A 6,612-nucleotide genomic window follows, 5' to 3' on the forward strand; every position below is an offset into this window, starting at 1 on the left:
GGTTATTCCTGGGTATGTTAGGGTTTTGTTTTAAGATTTTATTTATTTATTCATGAGAGACAGAGACAGAGAGAGAGAGAGGCAGAGACAGGCAGAGGGAGAAGCAGGCTCCATGCAGGGAGCCCAACGCGGGACTCGATCCCAGGACTCCAGGATCACGCCCTGGGCCGAAGGCAGGCGCTAAACCGCTGAGCCACCCAGGGATCCTCTATGTTAGTTTTCTATCACCATGTAACAAATTGCTACAAACTTAGTGGCTTAAAACAACACACATTTACTATCTTGGTGTCTGAGGTCCGAAGAGCTGGCACAGCTTAGCTGGATTCCCAGTGTCACTGCGCTGAAACCAAGGTGCAGTCCAGGGCTGTGGTTTTCACTTGGGGCTCAGTTCTTCCACACTCACTGGTTTTGGCAGAATTCATTTCCCTGTGGTTTTAAGGCTGAGGTCCTGGTTTTCCTGTCAGCTCTGAAAGGCTGCCCGCAGTCTCTTGCCTCACGGCTCACAGGCAATATGCAGCTTTGCTTTCAGCCAGGCCAATGGAAGCAGGTCTCCTGGCAGGCCTGCAACCAGCCAGTGAAACTCCCTGCTTTTGAAAGGGCTCACCTGATTAGACCAGGCCCACCCAGGGAAAACTTTTGTTATAATGAAACAGTCACAGGAGTGAGATTTTTTTTTTAAGATTTTATTTATTTTTATTTATTTATTTATTTATTCATGAGAGACACACACAGAGAGAGGCAGAGACACAGGCAGATGGAGAAGCAGGCCCCATGAAGGGAGCCCGACGTGGGACTCAATCCCAGGACCCCAGGATCACGCCCTGGGCTGAAGGCGGCACTAAACCGCTGGGCCACCAGGGCTGCCCACAGGAGATCTTGCATCATATTCACAAGCTCCACCCATACCTAAAGGGGAAGATATTGTATCCAGATGATGGGGATGAGGATCCGCCCACAGTTCTGCCTACCACACTGGAATTTTTTAGGCTATGTTTTCTTAGAAAGATTTTGTTACATTTATACAATACAAAATGCTAAGAAAAATATGTGGATAGGGACGCCTGGGTGGCTCAGCGGTTGAGTACCTGCCTTTGGCTCAGGATGTGATCCCCGGGGTCTGGGACGAAGTCCCCCATCAGGCTCTCTGAGGGGAGCCAGCTTCTCCCTCTGTGTCTCTGCCTCTCTGGGTCTCTTGTGAATGAATAATGTCTTTAAAAATGTGTGAATAAAAAAAGTGTGAATGGTTACCATGCAAATGAGTACTGCCCCTTAATTTCAGTGCCCATGCTTGCCTTGCATTCCATAATTGTGTCAGTACCAAAACTTGTAATGTACTTTTTCAAGCTGCAGTCTCCACTAAAGCAGTGTTTTCCCACACTTTGACTATCATCCATAAGAAACCCATTCTTAAATGCTGCTTGTAGCCAAGTAAAATGTTTTCCCAATACCTGAATGAATCACAACCTGCAGTGAAGAACACTGCTCCAGAAGGGAGGTTCCAGGTCTCTAACCACTCCTTGGCTTATACTAGCAGTATGATTAGCAAACAAGCCACTTCAACGCATTGGTGGTCTCAGACTTAAACTAGAGGGTGAGAGTTCTATTTTGGCTATTTTGGTAATCTGCAGGATTTTTTAAACTTTATTCATGAGAGACACAGGCAGAGAGGGAGAAGCAGGCTCCACGCAGGGAGCCTGAGGTGGGACCGCATCCTGGGTCTCCAGGATCAGGCCCTGGGCTGAAGGCAGGCGCCAAACCGGGAGCCAATCAGGCTGCCCGGTAATCTGAAGGATTTAAACAAAGAATATACTCTAGGAGAAACTAAATTTCCTAACATTTGAGGCTCTTTGGTGGAAATAAACTTCATAATTAAAAACAGGGATAGGGATCCCTGGCTGGCTCAGCGTTTTAGCGCCTGTCTTCCGTCCAGGGCGTAATCCTGGAGTCCCAGGATCGAGTCCCGCATTGGGCTCCCTGCAGGGAGCCTGCTTCTCCCTCTGCCTGTGTCTCTGCCTCTCATTCTGTGTCTCTATAAATAAATAAAATATAAAAAAAAAAAAACAGGGATAACATTACCCCAAAATCTTGAGGCTTAGCACTCCATAGGGTCTAGAGAACAGATGTTAAAGTCACAAAAGACACCTGATGCAGAGGACAGAATGTAAAGAATGTCAAGGTTTGTTTTGGGGATCCCAGGGTGGCTCAGCGGTTTAGTGCTGCCTTCAGCCCAGGGCGTGATCCTGGAGTCCTGGGATCCTGGAGTCCCGCATCGGGCTCCCTGCAAGAGGCCTGCTTCTCCCTCTGCCTCTCTCTCACTCTGTGGCTCTCATGAATAAATAAATAAAATCTTAAAAAAAAAAAAAGAAAAAGTTTTTTTTTTAAGATTTTATTTATTCATGATAGTCACACAGAGAGAGACAGAGAGGCAGAGACACAGGCATGAGGGAGAAGCAGGCTCCATGCAGGGAGCCTGACGTGGGAGTCGATCCTGGGTCTCCAGGATCACGCCCCGGGCCAAAGGCAGGCGCCAAACCGCTGCGCCATCCAGGGATCCCAAAAGGTTTGTTTTCAAAAAGGTCTCATATGTATTACTGAACCAACCTACCAGTTTGTAAACACAACAGAATAATTGCTCCAATAAAACAGGTCTATTGCGCAGGTGTTAGGGACGCTGACAGGACGGTAAGAGCAGGTGACCCTTCATGCAGCGTAAATGTGCCATCCTTTAGAGTACAGCTTGCTGCTTCTCCAATGCCTCTTGAATTTGTACCTGATTATATCACCAGTTTCCATCAGAACCCAATAGGGAATGGGACGATTGCTTTGGTTCTTGGCCAGTAATCACTAGATCCTGAAAGTCTTGTGAAATGACACTGTGAGAAAGTCGCCCTAACAAGAATGTAAATATTAGGGACCCCTGAGTGGCTCAGGCAGTTAGTGGGGCACCTGTCATTGGCTCAGGTCAAGATCCTAGTGTCCTAGATTAAGCCCCATGTCAGGCAGCCTGCTCAGCGGGAAGCCTGCTTCTCTCTCCCCATTGCTTGTGGGCTCTCAAATAAATAAAATCTTAAAGAAAAACTTAAAAATGATGGAATTATTCAAGTCACCCAGGAAAAGTCACGTCCAGAAAGGAAGCAAACAGCTTCTTCCGTGTAGACAGAGTTCAATGCTGTATGCACTACCAGTCAGACAGAGCTAGTTAACTTCTGCACTCTGGGGTTTTCATTTGCAACATGAGAGGAATACGGACTTTAACTACTTTACAAACTCATGAAGATCAATTAAGAACACCGTGAAAATGTTCTATAAAGCATTACACGAGTCATCACTGGAAGGCAGTGTTTAATACTGAGGTGGCACAGACTTCAAATTGTAGCACAGGTGGTCCAGTAACGTGAAAGTGGCTTTAGAGCAGTGATCACTGAGTTCCTTTTGGGGACAGGACTCTGGAGGTGCAGTGGCTGCAGGAGACAACCAAGTTTCAGTAAGGCCAAGACCACAGAAAAAATGGTAGAATCAGAACCATGAGCTAAGACTGCACACCTACTAGGAGGACTATAGCTTAATAGAGGAGAACAAGTGTGTAAGACATGAAAAAACCGGAATTGCATATTTTCAGGGGGAAAGTGGCACGTCACATTGGAAAGGTTTGGTAGCTCCTCAAAATGTTATAACATATAGGTTATATTAGGTATATATGCCAGAAAAATGAAAACATATTAAAAAAAATAAGTCTACACAAGAACTTATGTATGAGTGTTCGTTGCAGCATTAATCATAATAGCCAGGAATGGGAACCTGAGGATCCATCCATTGAGGAATGAATAAACAAAAGATAGTGGAATATTCTTCAGGCATAGAGAGGAATTACTGGTACATGCTAGGACATAGATAAACCTTGAGAACATTTGAAATCAAAGAAGCCAACCAGAGGGGGCCCTGTATCATTATTACACTCCTACGAATTGCTCACAATAGGCAAACACAGAAACAGCAAGCCTAGCTCTCTGATGCGAATGTCAGAGGCCAGTGGTTGCTGGGGGTTAAAGGGAAGGGAGAAATGGGAATGGGAAAAGGGTTTCTTTGGAGGAAGATGAAAACGATGGAGACAGTAATGAGAACTGCACAATGCTATATTTGAAAAGTCACAATATTGCACACACTTTAAGGACACCCTGATTTTTTTGAAAAAAAGAACTAATGGCATGAGAAATGGGTCAAGATTAAAATTTCCTCAGAGGTGGTCTACAGGTTCGTGATAGGTGGCCAGTCAGTAGTACCAACACAGGGGGGGGGGGATAGGATGGGGGGATGGAATGAATATCCAGCAGAATGTACAGGTGCCAAGAATGATGTAAGGCTGGCATGGGAGCAAAAAAGGAGGCAGTGCTAGACACGGTGAGTCTACCAGATGCTACAACTCACTGAACAGGATGAACCACAGGAAGAGCAGGTTCATTAAGGAGATCTCAGAATAGCCTGGGTGGCTCAGTTGGTTACACATCAGCTCAGGTCCTGATCTCAAAGGAGCTCCAGCTCAGCATTGGGCTCTATGCTGGGTGTGGAACACTTTTTTTTTTTTTTTAACATACTTTTAAAAATCCTTAAGAATGTAAATCTTAGGAGGAAGGATCTCTAGCTGTTCCTTCTTATATCCCAAGTACCTAAAATAAGTTGGGACTCAAAATTTGATAAAGTTCAAAGTTACAAGTACAGTATATTTAACTTCAACCCTTCCTCCTAAAAAAAAAAAACCATTGGAGTATATCAGTGTATCACCATGATTTCTGATAATTATACTTTGGTCACACGGGGGAAGATACCTTAAGTATTTAGGAATGTCATGCCTGCAAGATTCTCAAATAGATTGGCAGGGCCAAAGACCAATAGAATGAAAGATCCAACATGGCACTAATAAATGTGAATCTAAAGTTTAATACAAGCTTTATACAGTGGCAGTATTGTAGCCAAGGAGGTTTATCCGAGGCACGACTATTGCTAATTAAAGTTTAATATACTGGGCAGCCCAGGTGGCTCAATGGTTTAGCGCAGCCTTCGGCCCAGGGTGTGATCCTGGAGACCGGGATCGAATCCCACGTCGGGTTCCCGGTGCATGGAGCCTGCTTCTCCCTCTGCCTGTGTCTCTCTCTGTGTGACTATCATAAATAAATATTAAAAAAAAAAAAAGAAAAGAAAAGAAACTGGTTCCAACAGGTCAGGACCTGCCACAATTTACTGAATACTAAAACTTAAAGGCCAAGTTGTGACTGACACCTGCAGGGACATACTTTGCCAGAAGATAATGTAATTCCACAATAACAGGGCACATCACAGAGGCCATCAGATGCCATGAACGGGAGTGTGCAATAAAAGCCGGCGTGTATAGGGCCTTTGGCTTTCAGCACAGGTGTTCCTTTGGAAGGGAGCCCCTTCTTCCCCTCAGATCTCAGCTCGGAGAAGCTTTCTCTGGCCAGGTTAGCCAGGTCTATTGAAGAAGCTTACATTTTAGGGATGCCTTAGTGGGTCTGTCAATTAAGCATCTTGATATCTGCTCAGGTCATGATCTCAACGCGGTGATGGGTGATGCTCAGGGCAGGAAACTGCTTGCTGTCTCCCACTGCTTGCATGCTCTTGAACAACAGCTCACCACTAAAGTCTCCTAAACTGCTATGTACTTATAAAATTGCACTTGGGAGTGGTGGGTTTGGTTTCTCCTGTCTCATGTCCCTCAGTGGTTCGGGATGGGTATGGGGATGGAGGAGGCATGCAGCAGGTAGTCTGAGGGAGTTACATGCCACCAGCTTAACTACAAAGGAGCCTGGGATATGGAGGGTATCAAGAGAACCAGCTTGTACTCACAGCATTCCAGCACAGCCCCTGGCAGGGACTCCATTATTTACAAAAGAAAAACTTCCCTTCCTCTTACTAAAAATGTTACCCAAATACAAAGTGCTGGGAGAGGAAGGGAGTCCACCTACATCTACCAGGAAGTAGAGGAGAAAAAAGAAAAAGTCCAAGGCAAGCACATTTATCATCAGAAAGTTGCTTTTACAAATAGTTTTACATGTTAGTTATGTTCACGATTGGCAAAGACTGGAGTATACACCAGCCTGCTGGAATTCTTTGTATTTATGGAGAATAAGCTTCTGATTAAAATGGACCTGAAAATCGCTTTTTGTGTAGGTAATGTATGATAGACTTCCCCAATGCACTGGTAAAGAGGTATAATAAACTGGTTAGTTGTGAGGATTATTGGTATTTTCCATTATCAGCAATGGAGCTCTTCCTGTCATTTAATATAAAGAAATAAGCACTGCCTTGTTTAAGTGACTTAAGACAAGGCACTTTTATCTAAAGTATAAAGCCTGGGAGGATCCCTGGGTGGCTCAGTGGTTCACCTGCCTTTGACCCAGGGTGCGAGGAGTCCTGGGATCATGTCCCGGGTCGGGCTGCCGGCATGGAGCCTGCTTCTCTTCTCCCTCTGCCTGGGTCTCTGCCTCTCTCTCTGAGTGAATGAATAAATAATAAATAAATCTTTTAAAAAAATAACAAATGTAAGCCTGTTTGGGGCACCTGGGTGGCTCAGTAGGTTAAGCCTTCAGCAGGTCACGA

At 45.0% G+C, this 6,612-nt stretch overlaps 1 pseudogene; it reads left to right on the top strand.

Moving 5' to 3' along the window:
* The first annotated feature begins 4,941 nt into the window (after positions 1–4,941).
* LOC129516231 (U4 spliceosomal RNA) lies at positions 4,942–5,020 on the top strand (annotated as a pseudogene).
* The last annotated feature ends 1,592 nt before the right edge of the window (positions 5,021–6,612 follow it).

Source organism: Nyctereutes procyonoides, unplaced genomic scaffold (assembly GCF_905146905.1).
Source record: "Nyctereutes procyonoides isolate TBG_1078 unplaced genomic scaffold, NYPRO_anot_genome, whole genome shotgun sequence".
Taxonomy (NCBI): Eukaryota; Metazoa; Chordata; class Mammalia; order Carnivora; family Canidae; genus Nyctereutes; species Nyctereutes procyonoides.